Consider the following 19,400-nt stretch of genomic DNA (forward strand, 5'->3'; position numbering starts at 1 on the left):
TGCATAGAATTGAAACAAATTTGTGTATATGGTCTGACAATCTACACATTTGTTATGTGCATGTACATATTGAGCCAAATGTTTGCAGTTTCCCTGATAGTCGATTATTAGGCACATAAGCTTTTGCAAAGGCTGTACCATAATTCACTGTCAATCTGAAGATAATGTCAGTAGTTCACTCTTATAGTGCTGAGAAGTGTGCTGGAGGAGTCACTCTGTGATGGTGGTGCAGGGAAGTGTTTTCTATCATTTGAAGGAGTGTATGATTAAGGAAACAAGCAGGCCTTGTTTCAACAAGGCTAAACTAATTTGAACATTGCATGGTGATATGTACCTGTGTTTTCTGCATCTTGCACTAACTCACATGATAGAAAACCCTTAACTCTTTGAAGTCCACAACTGAAAATCTGAATTACATATTGATTTCTTCACTTTATTATGACCCAGACTTTGAAGTCCTAATGATTGCGAAACTGGTGGCTGTTATCACTCCTTTTGAAATTGAGAATTAATTCTGGAGTCGACGCATACACAATAAAATACAGAAGTTGTCTGTGTGTTTCAGTTTCCCGTAGGGCCTGCCACCATGATGAAGAATGGCTGCAGCAACTTGAAAACAGGTACCAACACTGGAAGTGACATCACCTGATGACCCTCTGTTGCAATACTTGTGTCACAATCTGTCACCCATGTGTTGGTCTCTTCTGCCATAAGCAGAGGTGAACCATACAAAACTACTTAACTATTTCATCCCCTGTGTATTTGTTTTATATCCATCGTATTACATACATTTGAAGGATGTTACTCCAACAATGCTGGATGAAGTGTACCTTGGTTTTTAACAGGATATTGGGTTGATTATTCCTGCCAAGCACCTTGAAAAACTGATTTGATGTTAATGGAAGGTCAAATTTCAGCGTAATATTTTTTTGAAATGGAATTGTAATTTAAATTTTTACCTTGATTCTGTGTGCCTAACAATCCATTCATTATGCAACCAGTGCTACTAATCCAATATTTTGAAGAAATCTTTTACTAAAATGAATAATGTGTGCAACAATGTTATCCTTAATTTTCAAAATGTGATTCAGTTTAGAAAAAAAAATTGCAGGATATTAATTTCTATTTGTTGATTCAGTTAATTAAAATAGATCTTTTTGAACATGTTGTCCATGAATTGTAATGCTTGTGTGTCGTTTGTTCAATATTCTCTGTTGTCCGAAGTGTGTGAGCAACTTCCTTAGTTTGATTAAATGCTGAATTCTGAGGCATTGGCCTCATTATTCTTGTTATTCCTGAAGAACACTTTATTTTTTTCTTAAATACTGTCTTGATACGTAAAGTTTGAAACTGTCTTAGGTAATTCAGAAAATGAAAATAATGTTAAGTGCCCAGTTTTAAAATTCAGTATTAGCTTGAAAGTAACTATACGGTTAGAAATGGGTCTGCTCACTTTAATTGCTAATTATTCAAGTGTTTAACAAATCATTTATTTTTAGTATCTGTAGGAACTGCTGATTGAAGTTTGCAGGTTATTTGTTTTCAAGGTTTCAGTGGATATAAATGTATAGTTCTAATTCCATTCTTCCTGAATAAACCGTGTAAACAGATCATTATTCATGGGTTTTTAACAGTAATCTCATTAGTCATGGCTTCATTTACAAAGTATGTAAAATGGAAAAGAGGAAGAGCCAAATGGAGTATCGTAAAACCAGTCTTATCTGTGGCTTACTGACCACATTGGCGTAGTGAAAAAGCCAATTAATCCTTTCCCTTCCTCCCCTTTCCTGTTATTGACTAAGGGCCTTGCCTTCTCAAAGTTCTGTGTACAGCCAGAGAGTGTAGGAGTCACGAGAAGTAGGGTATTCCTTCATCATTTCAATTATTTTACTTCCTTATTCACATTCTTTTCCTTTATAAAGGAAATGTATTTCATCTGTGTGTCTTAATTTCATTATTGAAATAATGGGGAGAAATGACAACCAAGTCAGGAATGGAAAAGGTCTGCAAATTTCTGTGACTGTTTTTAAGTTTATTATCCTCTCAGAAGTTTAGTTTTGCGACATAATATAATATTCATTGTAGGTTGATAAACGTAATCTTGGATGTTTAAACAGTTGCATTAATGACATGCTTTCAGAGGGATCCTAACTATAAGGCCAAATGCATAATCAAGAAAAAGTGCAAGACTTGCATTAATATAGCACCTTTCACAATCTCAAGACTTCCCACAGCATTTTACTGCTAAGTAGATACTTTTTTTCGGCGCAATCACTAGTATCATCTAGGAAACTCTGCTGCAAGTGTTTGCCCTGCAACATTTCAAACACAGCAATTACATAAAAGGCCATTTCATCTAGTGATGCTGGTGGAGGAATAAATATTTACCAGAACAGTAATATGCATTTCCGAAATCCTCTTTAAGAAGTGCCCTGAGATGTTTTACCTCAACCTTAGAGAGACAACAAAGCTTATCTCTTTTGAAAATATTTAGCATTTGGTGATCTGTCTTGATTAGATCACTGTTTTTGGATGTTGCCAGGCATTTAAGGATATTGCCAGTTCAGAGTTGAATCGAATGAGAATTTGTGAGAATGGAAAATTCAATGAAACTTTTTAAAACTTATTTTGGAGATCAGTGACTATTTTAACAGAGCTTTTCATCAAAATGTAACCTGTATGTGACAAGAGCCAGGTGGGACTAGCTGTATTTTTCTCTATGGAAGTGAGCAAGTATGATGGCGCTAATGGTCTCATCTTTTCCTCGCTTTCTTCTCTTTCAATCCATTTTTATAGCTGCACAGTTCTGATCTGGAATTTAGCATTAAGTTACCTTGCGCTACAGGAGTGGCCACATTTCAAAGATGTTTAATTAGTTGGAAAGCACTGTGTGATCAGGAAGGGTGTTATGTTAAGAGATAATGGGAACTGCAGATGCTGGAGAATTCCAAGATAATAAAATGTGAGGCTGGATGAACACAGCAGGCCAAGCAGCATCTCAGGAGCACAAAAGCTGACGTTTCGGGCCTAGACCCTTCATCAGAGAGGGGGATGGGGTGTGGGAACTGGAATAAATAGGGAGAGAGGGGGAGGCGGACCGAAGATGGAGAGTAAAGAAGATAGGTGGAGAGAGTATAGGTGGGGAGGTAGGGAGGGGATAGGTCAGTCCAGGGAAGACGGACAGGTCAAGGAGGTGGGATGAGGTTAGTAGGTAGATGGGGGTGCGGCTTGGGGTGGGAGGAAGGGATGGGTGAGAGGAAGAACCGGTTAGGGAGGCAGAGACAGGTTGGACTGGTTTTGGGATGCAGTGGGTGTGGGGGAAGAGCTGGGTTGGTTGTGTGGTGCAGTGGGGGGAGGGGATGAACTGGGCTAGTTTAGGGATGCAGTTGGGGAAGGGGAGATTTTGAAACTGGTGAAGTCCACATTGATACCATTAGGCTGCAGGGTTCCCAGGCGGAATATGAGTTGCTATTCCTGCAATCTTCGGGTGGCATCATTGTGGCAGTGCAGGAGGCCCATGATGGACATGTCATCTAAAGAATGGGAGGGGGAGTGGAAATGTTTGCGACTGGGAGGTGCAGTTGTTTGTTGCGAACTGAGCAGAGGTGTTCTGCAAAGCGGTCTCCAAGCCTCCGCTTGGTTTCCCCAATGTAGAGGAAGCCACACCGGGTACAGTGGATGCAGTATACCACATTGGCAGATGTGCAGGTGAACCTCTGCTTAATGTGGAATGTCATCTTGGGGCCTGGGATAGGGGTGAGGGAGGAGGTGTGGGGGCAAGTGTAGCATTTCCTGCGGTTGCAGGGGAAGGTGCCGGGTGTGGTGGGGTTGGAGGGCAGTGTGGAGCGAACAAGGGAGTCTCGGAGAGAGTGGTCTCTCCGGAAAGCAGACAGGGGTGGGGATGGAAAAATGTCTTGGGTGGTGGGGTCGGATTGTAGATGGCGGAAGTGTCGGAGGATGATGCGTTGTATCTGGAGGTTGGTGGGGTGGTGTGTGAGAACGAGGAGGATCCTCTTTGGGCAGTTGTGGCGGGGGCGGGGTGTGAGGGATGTGTTGTGGGAAATGCGGGAGACGCGGTCAAGGGCGTTCTCGATCACTGTGGGGGGAAAGTTGCGGTTCTTGAAGAACTTGGACATCTGGGATGTGCGGGAGTGGAATGTCTTATCGTGGGAGCAGATGTGGCGGAGGTGGAGGAATTGGGAATAGGGGATGGAATTTTTGCAGGAGGGTGGGTGGGAGGAGGTGTATTCTAGGTAGCTGTGGGAGTCGGTGGGCTTGAAATGGACATCAGTTACAAGCTGGTTGCCTGAGATGGAGACTGAGAGGTCCAGGAAGGTGAGGGATGTGCTGGAGATGGCCCAGGTGAACTGAAGGTTGGGGTGGAAGGTGTTGGTGAAGTAGATGAACTGTTCGAGCTCCTCTGGGGAGCAAGAGGCGGCGCCGATGCAGTCATCAATGTACCGGAGGAAGAGGTGGGGTTTGGGGCCTGTGTAGGTGCGGAAATGCGGGGTGTTATGTTAATGCAAGTTCATTTACTGGATAGATGGGATGAAGTCTGGAGCTACAAGTTATATAGTTAGGGTCTGAGAATGCTGTTATTAATGTATGTATTGTGACTTGTTTATCTAAATGCTCATATACCCATTTGATTGATTTTTGTAACTTAGAAATATTCCACTACCCTGCTCTTCTAATTATTTCTACCCTGTGAAATCTGAGCTTCTCCAATCTCTTTGTTGTGGATAATTGAAATTTCTAAATTATGAGTGTGATTTGTTTATTTTCCTGGTTTTATTTTCTCATGAAAGTCTTTCACTGTCTGTTTCAGTTATGCTTCTATTGATGCTTGTTGATTTAAACTCTGCATTCACCTTTTTTATCTTAAATTCTGATAGTCGCTGTTCAGCATTCGGAGAATATAGCAAGTGTTGATGGCCTGAAGTTTATTCATATTTCAATTCTTTCTCATTTACCAGCCTTTTAGAGAAATTCATCAAACAATCTAGTAGCACTTTTATTTATTATTTCTGCATAATTTCGTTATGTTGTATTGATTTCTTTTCAGTTCCTCCGTCTGTTTTGTGTTCTCAGTTTATCTTTGATCTCTCATGTAGGCTGTCTTTGTAGCATATATTCTACTTAATCCACTATAATTATCTGATTAAGGGGTTGTGCAGCTTCCCCTATGGGTCACCTCCAAAAATCCATTATGGAGAGTTACACTCTAAATTGAGTGCAAGCGAAAATAAATGTTAATTCACTTAGACATATTAATTGTGTGCTCTGATTTTTCTTTCTGCACTTAACAAGTACAAATGACAGCATTTGTGCTCTGGTGTTTTTACCCCTGGAGAAATGTGCCAGTTCCACGACTTGGGTATAAAATCACTGCAAGGTAAATGCCGTCTGATGCAGCTATGAAAACAGCCTCATAAATTGTTTGCTTTGAGTTCCACAACCATTGCAAGCTGACTTGTTGAGTTGTACAGCAAAGTTCATTTGCATTGAAATGAGACAGTGAATAATGAGACAAGAAGGTGTGGAACTTCATAAACGCAGCAGGCCAAGCAGCATTTTAGAAGCAGGATGAATAATGAGTTTGATTTTTCCAAAGAGAGGCAATCACATACTGATTGTCACTCCACTCCTTTCTTGCAGAGTGAAAGTGCTCTGCATTTCTGTTAGGAAATTCGATTACAGTGGGGTAATAGGGTCAGGTCTGGCAGCAGGAGAAGGGAGTAGGGTCCAGCAGCAAGGAAGTTGGTAGTGAGTATGGATTATAAACAAATAAAGGTATAATTATTTGTCAAAAGTTTCTTGGTTCTAGTCAGAATATTTGGGATTTAGTCGAAGTGGGGGAACACGGGTAAAAAGGTTTGTTTCATATATAGGCTGTAAAATGTAACAATGATAAGTTGCATATTGAAGTGGCTTCTCGGTTTCATATTAGCGCAGTGAGGAGGCGGAGGAACGCAGGAGGCCAGGCAGCATCAGAAGAGTAGGAAAGTTGATGTTTCGGTTTCGGACCCTTCATCAGAACTGGGGAGGGAAGAAGGAAACTAGGAAATAAAGAGAGGGAGGATGGGTGTGGCCAGAGGGAAGGTAGGTTGGATGGCGATAGTTGGATGCAGGTAGCGGGTGTTGGGGATTGGTCAGTGAGAATGGTGGGGCAGATAGGTAGGAAAGAAGATGGACAAGTTGTCCAGGTCAAGGAGACAGGGATGAGATGGAGGGTTGGACGTGGAATGAAGCCGGGCGTGGAAAGATTTTAAAACTGGTGAATTTATGTCCAGACCATCAGACTGTAGGCTCCCAAGGCAGATACAAGGTGTTGTTCTGCAATTCTTTTTACCCTAGGTTTCATATTAGACTTATTTTGTTAGCTTAGTTTATTCCTGTCCATCTATTCCAGCAGATTCCATTGTACTTGGCGATTGAGGCCAGAAGGAAACCCCCCTACCTCAAGCCAAATATGGGAAGTGCAGGCAGCTGTTTCTAAAGTACAGTTTGTGGAACCAGGGTTTTCCCTGACCCTGTGCCCCAGGTGGGATCAAAATTATGGGGCAAAGTTTATGTAAGTGGATTTGCATTGTGCTACATAACCTAAGAGAAAGAACCTTTCACAGGTTATAAAAGTCATACAAGTCCTAAATGTCATAGGGACCGAAATTTGATTGCAGCAACTGGAAGTAGGCAATGGGATGGGCGAACTTCAGTGCAGGACTGTATGCCTACTTTGCACTGCCTACTCCCATTCATGACTACAGCTGGATTTAACGACAAGTATCCAGCACCACTAAAGGGGACGTGAGTACATTGTGGATGGAGCAGGTGCTGCCAGACATGCAAAGAGTGAATCTGACTTGAGTGTCTTTGAAGAATGAAGCATCACTGGAGACTGCAGCCTCCATGGTTTTCCAGGTCTGCACTCACAGCTTTTGCAGGGGAGATAGAAAGCAGCAGATACGTTCTGAAGCTGTGAGGATGTAAGAGACCTTCCAAATATACACTCAGAAAGCACCTGGAGTAGATAACCATGGAGGTCAGTGCCAAGAATTAAACTTTAAATGACTGCAAAAGGTTCATTTGTGGTCAAAGTTAATGAATACAACTTAAAGTATACAAGTCGCCTCAGCTGAATTAACGTTACCCTAAACACTCACTTAGTGACATATCTATGAATCGCATGTATATGATCGACAACATCCTTCCATATTTAGCACTGTTGAAGGTTTTGAACCCACATCTGACAACTTGCCAACTCTTCAACTATGACAGTTATATCACCTAAATAGTTAGCCTATCACTCCCTCACACATTTCTTCCTCTCTTACAGGGACTGCCCTAAGACCCATGGCTAAAATAATATTAGTCATTTTTGGAAGACCGATTGTTCAGGACAATTTTCCAGTGGAATAGAAACCGTCCTCCTATGTAATCCTCCTTTTCACATCCCATTTCCAAATTATTTAAGTATGCAGCTCTACCCTGCCTCCATTCTCCATGCAACACAACAATAGCCTTGTGCCTTTTGCTTTTCAAATACCCAAGAAATCCAATCTGGCCAGAGGGTGGCAGAGTGAAAAGATAGTGATGATGATGTGTAATTTCACAGGCACCAGATATTAACACTGCAGCTAATTTAAAGCAGAGCGTCAAGACAGGGTTTGCTTGTGACAATGCACTGGACATGTGTCAAGAATTCTCGTGTCAGCTTGCCAGAGAACAAGGTCACACACAAGTTCTGCTGCAGAGCACTCCTGAGCATTTTGACGGGGCTGTCATCAGAGTAGTACTGAGGAATATGCTCAACCAAATGCCTGTTATATTAGCAAGCCTGCTAGAGAGCCTGTGTTCAGTGTCAAGGAGTATAGAAGAGTTCTTCACCAAGTTAGCTCAAAACTATGTGCAGAGATCGTTGCCTATTTTTTCCAGCATTGAAGTGTCGGCCAATGCCATTTGCACATTTGTGGGCCTATTCACAATACAGTATGTGATAACGATTAGCTCAACTCCTGTCGCTGCACAGGTAACTACTACCCAGTGCCTGTGTGGCACACTGGAAAATCAGTCTGCTGTTCTCCAGGGCCAGTCTGCTGCCACACAAACTGAGATAATGGTTGTGGATTACAAAGGGACTCACAGTCGTGTAGCAATCAATCCTCACCTAGATTACAAACATTACTGAGGCGCCACATTGGTGATATAGCAGAGATCAACAGAGTATATATCTACTGTTCTCTGTTAGAGTACATACATTTATGTTGCCAAAATTCTGTCAGCCATTTTAAGATAGTAGAATGCACAGCCTTCTCACCCACGGCCATTTGAGGTTGTTCTCCAAGACTTTCTGCAGTCTTCTCAGTTGCTTTTTATTGTTCATTCAGGCACCACTGGGGTAGTAATAAATAATTACGCAGTTGGACAAAGGCATTTGGAGACATGCATTCACTTGGGTAATTATTGAGTTTTACACATGGTGTCATTCAAGTGTAACTGATATGAGGACTGCCAGAGGTGTGAGGTCTATACTGAAACACAATGTCTTACAACTTTTTTTTGGCTGCCCTTTAGTTAAGATAATTGCCTCCTAAAAATTCAGGGGAAATGTGGCATCTTGATATGAAGCTCTCTGTCCTTCTATTCCTCACCTGTACTACTATGTACGGTCTCCATGCATTCTCCATGTCAAGCAATATTCCAATGGAATAAATACCATGCACAGAAGTATGGAAGTAATTGGTTTATGCAGAAGTGTTCAAGTCAACCAAACCCTCTTCAGCACCTATAACAACACTGCCTGTAATCTGCAACTTTAACATCTATGAAATGTTTCAAACACAAGTAGAACTGAAGCAACAATTGGAGGAAATCAACCAGAAAATCAGCAATTAATCTGTAAGTAGTTGCTAATTACTTTGAATATGCAGATCTTCCCAAATGTTGAATGCACACTCAGCTTGGTTACTTTAAGAGATGGTGTTAGCTGGCACTCCAATATAGCCCTACTTAATGTCAAATCAGTATTACATGAGATAGCAGGAACTGCAAATTCTGGAGAGTCTGAGGTAACAAGGTGTAGAGCTGGATGAACACATCAGGCCAAGTAGCATCAGAGGAGCAGGAAGGCTGACTTGTCGGGCCTAGACCCATCCTCAGAATTACATGATGTTTGGCAGCATGATCCATCCATTCAACGTATATGCCTTCAGAAATATGGTACTCAGCATTCACAGCCACAATGAAGAGCATGCACCATGGATGCCATTTTGAAGTTTTAAAGGCAATTGTGGTGTTCAAAAAAATGGGCGAAAGTAAACCCAGCTTTTCACTTGAGGTATCCTATCTTATTCTATCTAATAAATAGACTGGAAGCTTGTGGGTTAATGTTAGTCTCTCTGTCCAAATTTAATTTTGTTTTATCTAATTATTCCTTGCAGATGTTGAAACTTATATAACTAAGTCATGCAATTTAAGTAGATGTGTCAGTGCAGTGTGTTTACACACTATCCTTTTACGTTTGGGATCTTTGTTTGAATCTAACCCATTCTGATGAGATAAATGCTTCCCTTTTTTTTCTTGCTGCAAACGAATTTTAAAAGTCTGAGCTCAGAGCCTGAAAGATGCAAACAATTTTTTCAGCTTGGAGTTATGACGCACTGTTCAGCTTGACCACACGATGCTATTCAACAGGTTAATGCAGGATGTTCGATGTAGGGAGATTAATTTGAAAAAAAGTAATTGAACCTTAATATTACAGTGCCTGCATTCAGTAATACTGTCAGTTCTGTTTTCATTAAAATAGAAGAAATATCATATCATGCAGATCAGTTGGAGCTAGATTGAAAAGATTAATTGTGTTTTTAAACCATCGCGAGTGAATTGTTTTTTTCATGAGAAGACTTTAGGGCAGTACAACACAATGTCCAACATTTTTTCCCCCCCATACGACTTCATTAAAAAGTGAATGAGGTAGGGTGTAAATTGGCCTGTCGATTCACTTGTATTCCCGTTGCATTCCCTTTGTATTATTGCCATGACCAATTTCGCCTCGATTATTTCCATATTAATTATTTTCCCACTACTCTGGTTTTAGTTTTTATTTGTTTTACTTTTATTCCGATTTTGCAACACATTTACTACGAAGTTTTGTTCTGGTTAAAAATACAATCAGTAACTCCTCCCCTTCTGTCTTTTCTTGAAAGCTTTGACTCCAGGTTAAATATTGGTGGCAAATTGTCCTCTGGGAATTATTAATCATGTGAGAGCATTGAAAATGATTTTCAGCAAGTTCTTCCAGCTGGAAAGTACTTGTTGGAGAAGTGAGGCAAGACAGCCAAGCTTATTTCTAATGTCCTGACCAGATGTCTACATGCATACACTTCCAGTACAAGTTGTTGGCAATATTACCATGGTTCTTAATCAGTTTTTGAGCCCTTAATCCAAAGTTTTACGCTAACTATAATGCTTCTATCCCTTTTCTGGGATTAAATGACATTTTTCTTTGTTTTTGCTTATTTCATGCAAGCAAGGTGGAGATCAGGCAGATATGGCCATGCTATTTTTGTTAAAAATTAAGAAAATCAACCAAAGAAAATGTTTCAGCAACTACCATTGATATTTGCAATAAATTATTAATGTCTGTAACAGCTTACTTGTGTACTCGCACTCTTGTCGGGTAATGCCATCAAGTCACAAATCAGAATAAGTGCATTAACTCTGGAAAACCTACAAGGCAATACATTAGAAATAACGTGCTACAGATGAAATATTAAACCTAAGTTTCTTTATTTCTGTTCCAGGAATCTAAAACAATGGTAAAGACTGCATCTGTGTTACCCTTGGGGCTGATCATTGAGTATCCCCTGCCCTAAATTATAATGCATCATATGTAAAACTCTCATTACGCTCAATATAAAGGCTTATGAAATGCATATTATAGCAGATTCTCTGTGCAGGCTGGTAGACAAGCATCAGGTAAAATATGTCACAATAACTCATAGGACCATTTGAAGGAAAATAAGTTCTTCTGTTGCCTTCATCAGAATTCTTCCATGAATTGACACTGTCAAACAAAAGTTAGCTGATCATTTATTTGTTTGCTCTTTGTGGGATTTTGTTGACACTGGATAGCTGCTGAGTTTGGCTGCAAAGTAATTTGCGGTTGAAGTATTATAAGATCTTTCAACATCATATTGATTCAAGCCTTTTCAATGCATTTAGTTACAAAAAAAATGCCACTGCTCCTGCAACACAAAGTTGAAGCGTCTTTTTTTCAGCTGCATTTGTTTAAAAGAAGATTATGCTTTACAAGAAAGCTTTGATTGGGCAAGAAGAGACACATTATATCTATTATTTAGTGCGACTGTGGTCCACAAATTTAATTAGTGGAAATGCTTAAATTGAACAATTTACATTGCAAGTAAATCGTTATGGTTTAGTGGTTTGGTTTTCAGGAGCCAAATGAATATTCAATCCATGTTTAACAATCGTGCTACTAACAGCTCTGCCATTATTGAAGCTGCCAATTTGACTTCAGAATTCCAAATAGCATTATTGCCGCTTTATTTTGCATTATCAAAGAATCTATTTTTGTTTAAACTAAAAGCTCAATTTAGTTGCTGTCAGCCAGCATGCAATACTTTTCATAAACTTAAAAATCATGAAGCTTCTTTAAGAAGTCTGAACTGTTAGCACTACCTCAGACACAAGTCAATTAGTTCTGGACGCAGTCCACAAGTAAGAGCAGGTGGTGTTCTTGTGTATTACCCATGACTTTGGTTAGCTACTCATTAATATCTGAATACTAATCCAACCCAAGATCTGCAGCATTTGGTTAAGTAAAAACCTATAATAAAATTCCCAAATCAATATAAAACAATTTTCTGTGAATAAAAAGAAACAGGTACTTCTCCACACATGTCCATACACATTTCATGATGAACGTACATCAGATCTTGATGAGTGTGTGATGATGCTGCCATTTTAAAAAGGCTATTTAGTGCTGGGTTTTTTTTTTGAAGACAGGTTATAAAGACAGAGCTACTGACTTGGCTACTGAAAACAGCTTAAGTAAATAACTTACGAGGCCTTTAGGTTTTTTTTAAAAATGTTGTAAAAATGGAAGGGGAGCAGCCAGCTCTCACAGATCAGTTTTTCAAGATTTTTTTAAGCTGTAGCAGTCAGAATTTGTTTGGGGTCACAGAAAAGGTGGAACCTTCAGCAAATGATTCCTAACTGCTACCTTCTTTGAACTCTCAATGTTGGTTCCTCCTGGATTGGAGAACGGCATGGAAGAATCCGTGTCAGCATGTATCTTTTTGCCAAAGGGTGTTTTTATGGGATGTTATTAATTTGGAACAGTTAATTAGTAACAGGCGCTGTATCTATTATTCTTTTAAGTTCCCAATAGTTAAGCTATTCTAAATTCCTCTTTCTTTTGTTTGTATTTTAATTATAGTGTTTAAATAAATTGTGTTTTCCTTACAATTGAATAGTTTGACCAATCACATCACATCTGGAATACACACTTCACATCTACTTTTAAAATAGGAAAATATTAGGGTCTAGGCTGCCCTCTTAAAATATTTTGAGGGGGTCTGGTCTAATCCATAACAGGTGCAAATAAGAAACTAGATCCACTTTTAGTCTTGAAAGGTGCTACACAAAATTGTGTATTTCTCAAAAGCAAGTTCAAAATGTATGCAGATTACAGTTTGTGCATTGATATGATTTACTTTGCAGTGTGGCTAATGATTATTATTGCAGTATGTGCATTTAAAAAAAATTTGAACATGATAACTCCAAGTTCACTGAAGAAATGTAGATTGATGAACAAGTGTCCAGAAGGGTTGCACTCTTACACACTCCTTATAAAGTAAATCTTTGCTTCCTGATCATACGTTCTTCACCTAATCTGATCTCAACAAATTTTGTGACTATAAAGTCAGAGCATCATTGTTATTTGTTAGTTTTTCTGAATGAATTTCAAAAACCAAACTGAAGGCTGAAAAGAACATGAGGAAACGATCCCGAATTGTGAGCAATAAATACACCATATTAAAATGAAAACGTATGAAACCTGTCATGCTTGTGGGAGGGAGGGGAATTAGATGAAAGCAGAAGTGTGTGAAATAGGATTGACAAATTTGAAAGCCATGTCATTTGAAGTAGACATTGTTCACGACAAAAGATACATCGGAAACTCTAATATTTAAATTGTACCGCACTTACTATACAAGGGCAGGAGATGCACCATCAGCTTCCGTTGCACCAGCAAGATCCAAACCATCCGTCCAAATAAAACAACAATTCAATTGCATTTTTTCCAACTTTTCTGAATTTACTGAGCATAGTACAGACTACTTTATAATGGAGAGACAAAACAACTTGGATAGTTACCTTGCAGTAAACCTGTATTCAGCCCTCAAGCTTGATCTTGAGATTCTGAGAAAACAAGGTGTAGAGCGAGATGAACACAGCAGGCCAAACAGCAGCAGAGGAGCAGGAAAGCTGATGTTTCGGGTTTGGACTCTTCTTCAGAAATGAAGGGTCTAGATACAAAATGTCAGCTTTTCTGCTCCTCTGATGCTGCTTGGCCTGCTGTGTTCATCTAGCTCTACACCCTGGTATCTCAGATTCTCCAGCATTGGCAGTTCCCACTGTTTCTGACCTTGAGATTCTGATTGTTTGCCAATTTTATAGAATCCTTGATTTTAGTTCTCCAACTTGCTCTCAATCTGATCCTGCTGTTCTCCTCTTCTCATCATAGTCCAACAAAGTCCAAGCAACACATTCATCTTTTGACCTTCAGAGCCTTCTGGACTCAACATTGTGCTCAACAATTTCAGGTAATAATCTCTGTCTCCAAGTTGTTTCATTTCTCTTTTGGTTGCAGTTTGTGTGAATCCTAGATGTACTGGTGCAGAGATTTCAGAGCTACACTGTTGCATTTTCACTGAAGATGTTGTTCATATATTCTCAAAATGTATTTAACAAGGGCTTACTATTTTAATAAAGGTCCCTTCTGAGGGAAAGCCGAGTGAGAGACAAAATCCTGTGTTGACTATGACTAGCTGCTTCCTTTTCTTCCATTTTTATTTTAATTCTACCCAATCTCACCAAAGAACATTGGCTGAGCGCTCAACTTGAACTCTCAAACTCACTTTCTAAGCTTGTTAGACATGATATCGGAGATGTTTTTGAGCCAGGTACACTGTATGATGCAGTATGCTGTGAGTACCTGGTTACAAAGCTATGTATGCTGACTTAAGCACCTCAACCTTTTTAAGAAAAGCTGCCTTGAAATGCCCCATTATTGACAAACACGTCTTGCACATAGATACTGGGAACTGCAGATGCTGGAGAATCCAAGATAACAAAGTGTGGAGCTGGATGAACACAGCAGGTCAAGCAGCATCTTAGGAGCACAAAAGCTGACGTTTTGGGCCTGGACCCTCCTGTTCTTCCTCTCACCTATCCCCTCCTCCCACCTCAAGCCACACTTCCATTCCCTACCTACTAACCTCATCCCGCCCCCTTGACCTGTCCTTCCTCACCAGACTGACCTATCCCCTCCATACCTCCCCACCTACACTCACGTCTCCTGGCTCAACCCCTGCCCCTTTAACTTGCCTGTCTCGTCTCCACCTATCTTCTCCTCTGTCCATCTTTGATCCACTTCCCCCTCTCTCCCTATTTATTTCAGAACCCTCTCCCCCTCCTCCTTTTCTGATGAAGGGTCTAGGCCCGAAACATCAGCTTTTGTGCTCCTAAGATGCTGCTTGGCCTGCTGTGTTCATCCAGCTCTACACTTTGTTACTTCTTGCACATAACCTACTATGATTGCCAGGGGTCTGACCATGTACAATCTTGTGAGAACTGCTGTAGCTCTCCTCCAGCCTCTTCCTGACCATGCTGTCTGCAATGCAGTAATTTTGCTAGAAACGCAGAATTAGCTCCACGAATGCAATGTTGCTTTTATGCTTTTTTCAAAACTACAGTTTTCAGAAAGGAATAGGCAAATTATCTAAATCTTCTTTAGGAGAGGGAACAGCTCTTTAAATTGCTAAATTTTAGCTTTAATAGTTGTACCTTTTAAAGTCAAATCCTATCAAGCCTAAAAGTTGCACAAGCTCTGGAATTACTTTCATCTATTGAAAATCAAGCAAAGTGTTTGGGCTGATTGAGAACAGGAAGTGTCAGCCGTGCACATTCACTTGACCTTTACAAGCGGTCTGATCTGCTTTGAACTTCCATGAAACCAGAATGTAGCATTCACATGGTCAGATTGAATTCACTTGTTCTAGAGTTCACAAGTTCTCCGCTCTCCTCTCCCACATACAAAAAATTATATTAGGATATTTGAGAGATAGTAGGAACTGCAGATGCTGGAGAATTCCAAGATAATAAAATGTGAGGCTGGATGAACACAGCAGGCCAAGCAGCATCTCAGGAGCACAAAAGCTGACGTTTTGGGCCTAGACCCTTCATCCGAGAGGGGGATGGGGTGAGGGAACTGGAATAAATAGGGAGAGAAGGGGAGGCGGACCGAAGATGGAGAGTAAAGAAGATAGGTGGAGAGAGTATAGGTGGGGAGATAGGGAGAGGATAGGTCAGCCCAGGGAAGACGGACAGGTCAAGGAGGTGGGATGAGGTTAGTAGGTAGATGGGGGTGCAGCTTGGGGTGGGAGGAAGGGATGGGTGAGAGGAAGAACCGGTTAGGGAGGCAGAGACAGGTTGGACTAGTTTTGGGATGCAGTGGGTGGAGGGGAAGAGCTGGGCTGGTTTAGGGATGCAGTAGGGGAAGGGGAGATTTTGAAACTAGTGAAGTCCACATTGATACCATTAGGCTGCAGGGTTCCCAGGCGGAATATGAGTTGCTGTTCCTGCAACCTTCGGGTGGCATCATTGTGGCAGTGCAGGAGGCCCATGATGGACATGTCATCTAGAGAATGGGAGGGGGATTGGAAATGGTTTGCGACTGGGAGGTGCAGTTGTTTGTTGCGAACTGAGCGGAGGTGTTCTGCAAAGCGGTCTCCAAGCCTCCGCCTGGTTTCCCCAATGTAGAGGAGGCCGCACCGAGTACAATGGATGCAGTATACCACATTGGCAGATGTGCAGGTGAACCTTTGCTTAATGTGGAATGTCGTCTTGTGGCCTGGGATAGGGGTGAGGGAGGAGGTGTGGGGGCAAGTGTAGCATTTCCTGCGGTTGCAGGGGAAGGTGCCGGGTGTGGTGGGGTTGGAGGTCAGTGTGGAGCGAACAAGGGAGTTACGGAGAGAGTGGTCTCTCCGGAAAGCAGACAGGGGTGGGGATGGAAAAATGTCTTGGGTGGTGGGGTCGGATTGTAAATGGCGAAAGTGTCGGAGGATGATGCGTTGTATCCGGAGTTTGGTAGGGTGGTGTGTGAGAATGAGGGGGATCCTCTTAGGGCGGTTGTGGCGGGGGCGGGTGTGACGGATGTGTTGCGGGAAATACGGGAGACGCGGCCAAGGGCGTTCTCGATCACTGTGGGGGGAAAGTTGCGGTCCTTAAAGAACTTGGACATCTGGGATGTGCGGGAGTGGAATGTCTTATCGTGGGAGCAGATGTGGCGGAGGCGGAGGAATTGGGAATAGGGGATGGAATTTTTGCAGGAGGGTGGGTGGGAGGAGGTGTATTCTAGGTAGCTGTGGGAGTCGGTGGGCTTGAAATGGACATCAGTTACAAGCTGGTTGCCTGAGATGGAGACTGAGAGGTTCAACTGAGAGGTTTGGAAACCCCACCTCTTCCTCCGGTACATTGATGACTGTATCGGCGCCGACTCTTATTCCCCGGAGGAGCTCGAACAGTTCATCCACTTCACCAACACCTTTCACCCCAACCTTCAGTTTACCTAGGACATCTCCAGCACATCCCTCACCTTCCTGGACCTCTCAATCTCCATCTCAGGCAACCAGCTTGTAACTGATGTCCATTTCAAGCCCACCGACTCCCACAGCTACCTAGAATACACCTCCTCCCACCCACCCTCCTGCAAAAATTCCATCCCCTATTCCCAATTCCTCCGCCTCCGCCACATCTGCTCCCACGATAAGACATTCCACTCCCGCACATCCCAGATGTCCAAGTTCTTTAAGGACCGCAACTTTCCCCCCACAGTGATCGAGAACGCCCTTGGCCGCGTCTCCCGTATTTCCCGCAACACATCCGTCACACCCCGCCCCCGCCACAACCGCCCTAAGAGCATCCCCCTCATTCTCACACACCACCCTACCAAACTCCGGATACAACGCATCATCCTCCGACACTTTCGCCATTTACAATCCGACCCCACCACCCAAGACATTTTTCCATCCCCACCCCTGTCTGCTTTCCGGAGAGACCACTCTCTCCGTGACTCCCTTGTTCGCTCCACACTGCCCTCCAACCCCACCACACCCGGCACCTTCCCCTGCAACCGCAGGAAATGCTACACTTGCCCCCACACCTCCTCCCTCACCCCTATCCCAGGCCACAAGACGACATTCCACATTAAGCAAAGGTTCACCTGCACATCTGCCAATGTGGTATACTGCATCCATTGTACCCGGTGTGGCTTCCTCTACATTGGGGAAACCAAGCGGAGGCTTGGAGACCGCTTTGCAGAACACCTCCGCTCAGTTCGCAACAAACAACTGCACCTCTCAGTCGCAAACCATTTCCATTCCCCCTCCCATTCTCTAGATGACATGTCCACCATGGGCCTCCTGCACTGCCACAATGATGCCACCCGAAGGTTGCAGGAACAGCAACTCATATTCCGCCTGGGAACCCTGCAGCCTAATGGTATCAATGTGGACTTCACTAGTTTCAAAATCTCCCCTTCCCCTACTGCATCCCTAAACCAGCCCAGTTCGTCCCCTCCCCCCACTGCACCACACAACCAGCCCAGCTCTTCCCCCACACCCACTGCATCCCAAAACCAGTCCAACTTGTCTCTGCCTCCCTAACCGGTTCTTCCTCTCACCCATCCCTTCCTCCCACCCCAAGCCGCACCCCCATCTACCTACTAACCTCATCCCACCTCCTTGACCTGTCCATCTTCCCTGGACTGACCTATCCCCTCCCTACCTCCCCACCTATACTCTCTCCACCTATCTTCTTTACTCTCCATCTTCGGTCCACCTCCCCCTCTCTCCCTATTTATTCCAGTTCCCTCTCCCCATCCCCCTCTCGGATGAAGGGTCTAGGCCCGAAACGTCAGCTTTTGTGCTCCTGAGATGCTGCTTGGCCTGCTGTGTTCATCCAGCCTCACATTTTATTATCTTAGGATATTTGAGGATCTTTTTGTGGAACTGGGTTCTCATTTAAAGAGCAATCCTGACCTCTTCATTGAATTCTAGGTTTTAGAAACTGTTCTTCGCTATAACGTGCAATTCACTGGAGTAATTGCTATGTTGGAAACTTAAAATAGGGAAACACTAGATAAAAGCTCATTTATTAATGGTAGTATTCAGTCTCCAAGCAGGAAACTTTTGCCTATCTTTCTGTTTAATTTATTGAGTGAATAGTATATTCATGTTATAAACAAGTTTCTTCAATGGATGAAGCAATCTCAGAACTTCCAAATCTTGGACAAATATTTCTTGTGAATGCATTTAATGTCTTTCTACTTTTTGTATCTATTAAATGCAGCACATGGAAAGAGATTGGACCTGCAATGTACAAAAATCATTATCTTTCGACTGTGTAAACCACTGTCCTACATTTTGCAATTGACATCCCAGCATGCCCAAGCTTAATAAATCATCTAAAACTTCCCCTGTGGAGAAACTTGAATCTGTTCATTTTAAAATGAATTAATGCGTTAATTATAAGAGCAGCGCTAGAAAGCTCAGACAAGTGTATTAATTCCTTGTATATTACTGTCCTCAACCTATCTCTGTAAGAGCTTGACATAAAATGAAGCTTAGCATCTATATTCAGAGGAACTACAAAATGGTTAGACAAGCACATAGAAAATAAAAGAAAGCATACTTATTGCTGAGATATAGTACTGAAGACTTGTGCTTTGGAACGTGTTGCACCCTAACCAGGCTGTTCCAATGTAGCTACAACATTGGCATCTACCCAACAAAATGGAAAATTCCTCAGTTATGCCCAATCTGCAAAAAAAGGATAAGTTCAAAATGATCAATTATCACCCCATCAGTCTATTTTCGATCATCAGCCAAGTGGAGGAATGGGTTGTCAGCAGTGTGATGAAGCAACAGCCAAAGGATTGCCCCGCTCACTGATGCTCAGTTTTGGTTCCATTGAGTTCACCCAGCACCTGATTTCATTACAGTTTGGTCCAGAATGGACCAAAGAGCTGAATCCTAGAGGTATGTGCTTGACATCAAGAAAGCATTTGACAGAATATAGCATCAAGAAGCCCT

The sequence above is a fragment of the Stegostoma tigrinum genome, chromosome 14 (genome assembly GCF_030684315.1).
Source record: "Stegostoma tigrinum isolate sSteTig4 chromosome 14, sSteTig4.hap1, whole genome shotgun sequence".
Taxonomy (NCBI): Eukaryota; Metazoa; Chordata; class Chondrichthyes; order Orectolobiformes; family Stegostomatidae; genus Stegostoma; species Stegostoma tigrinum.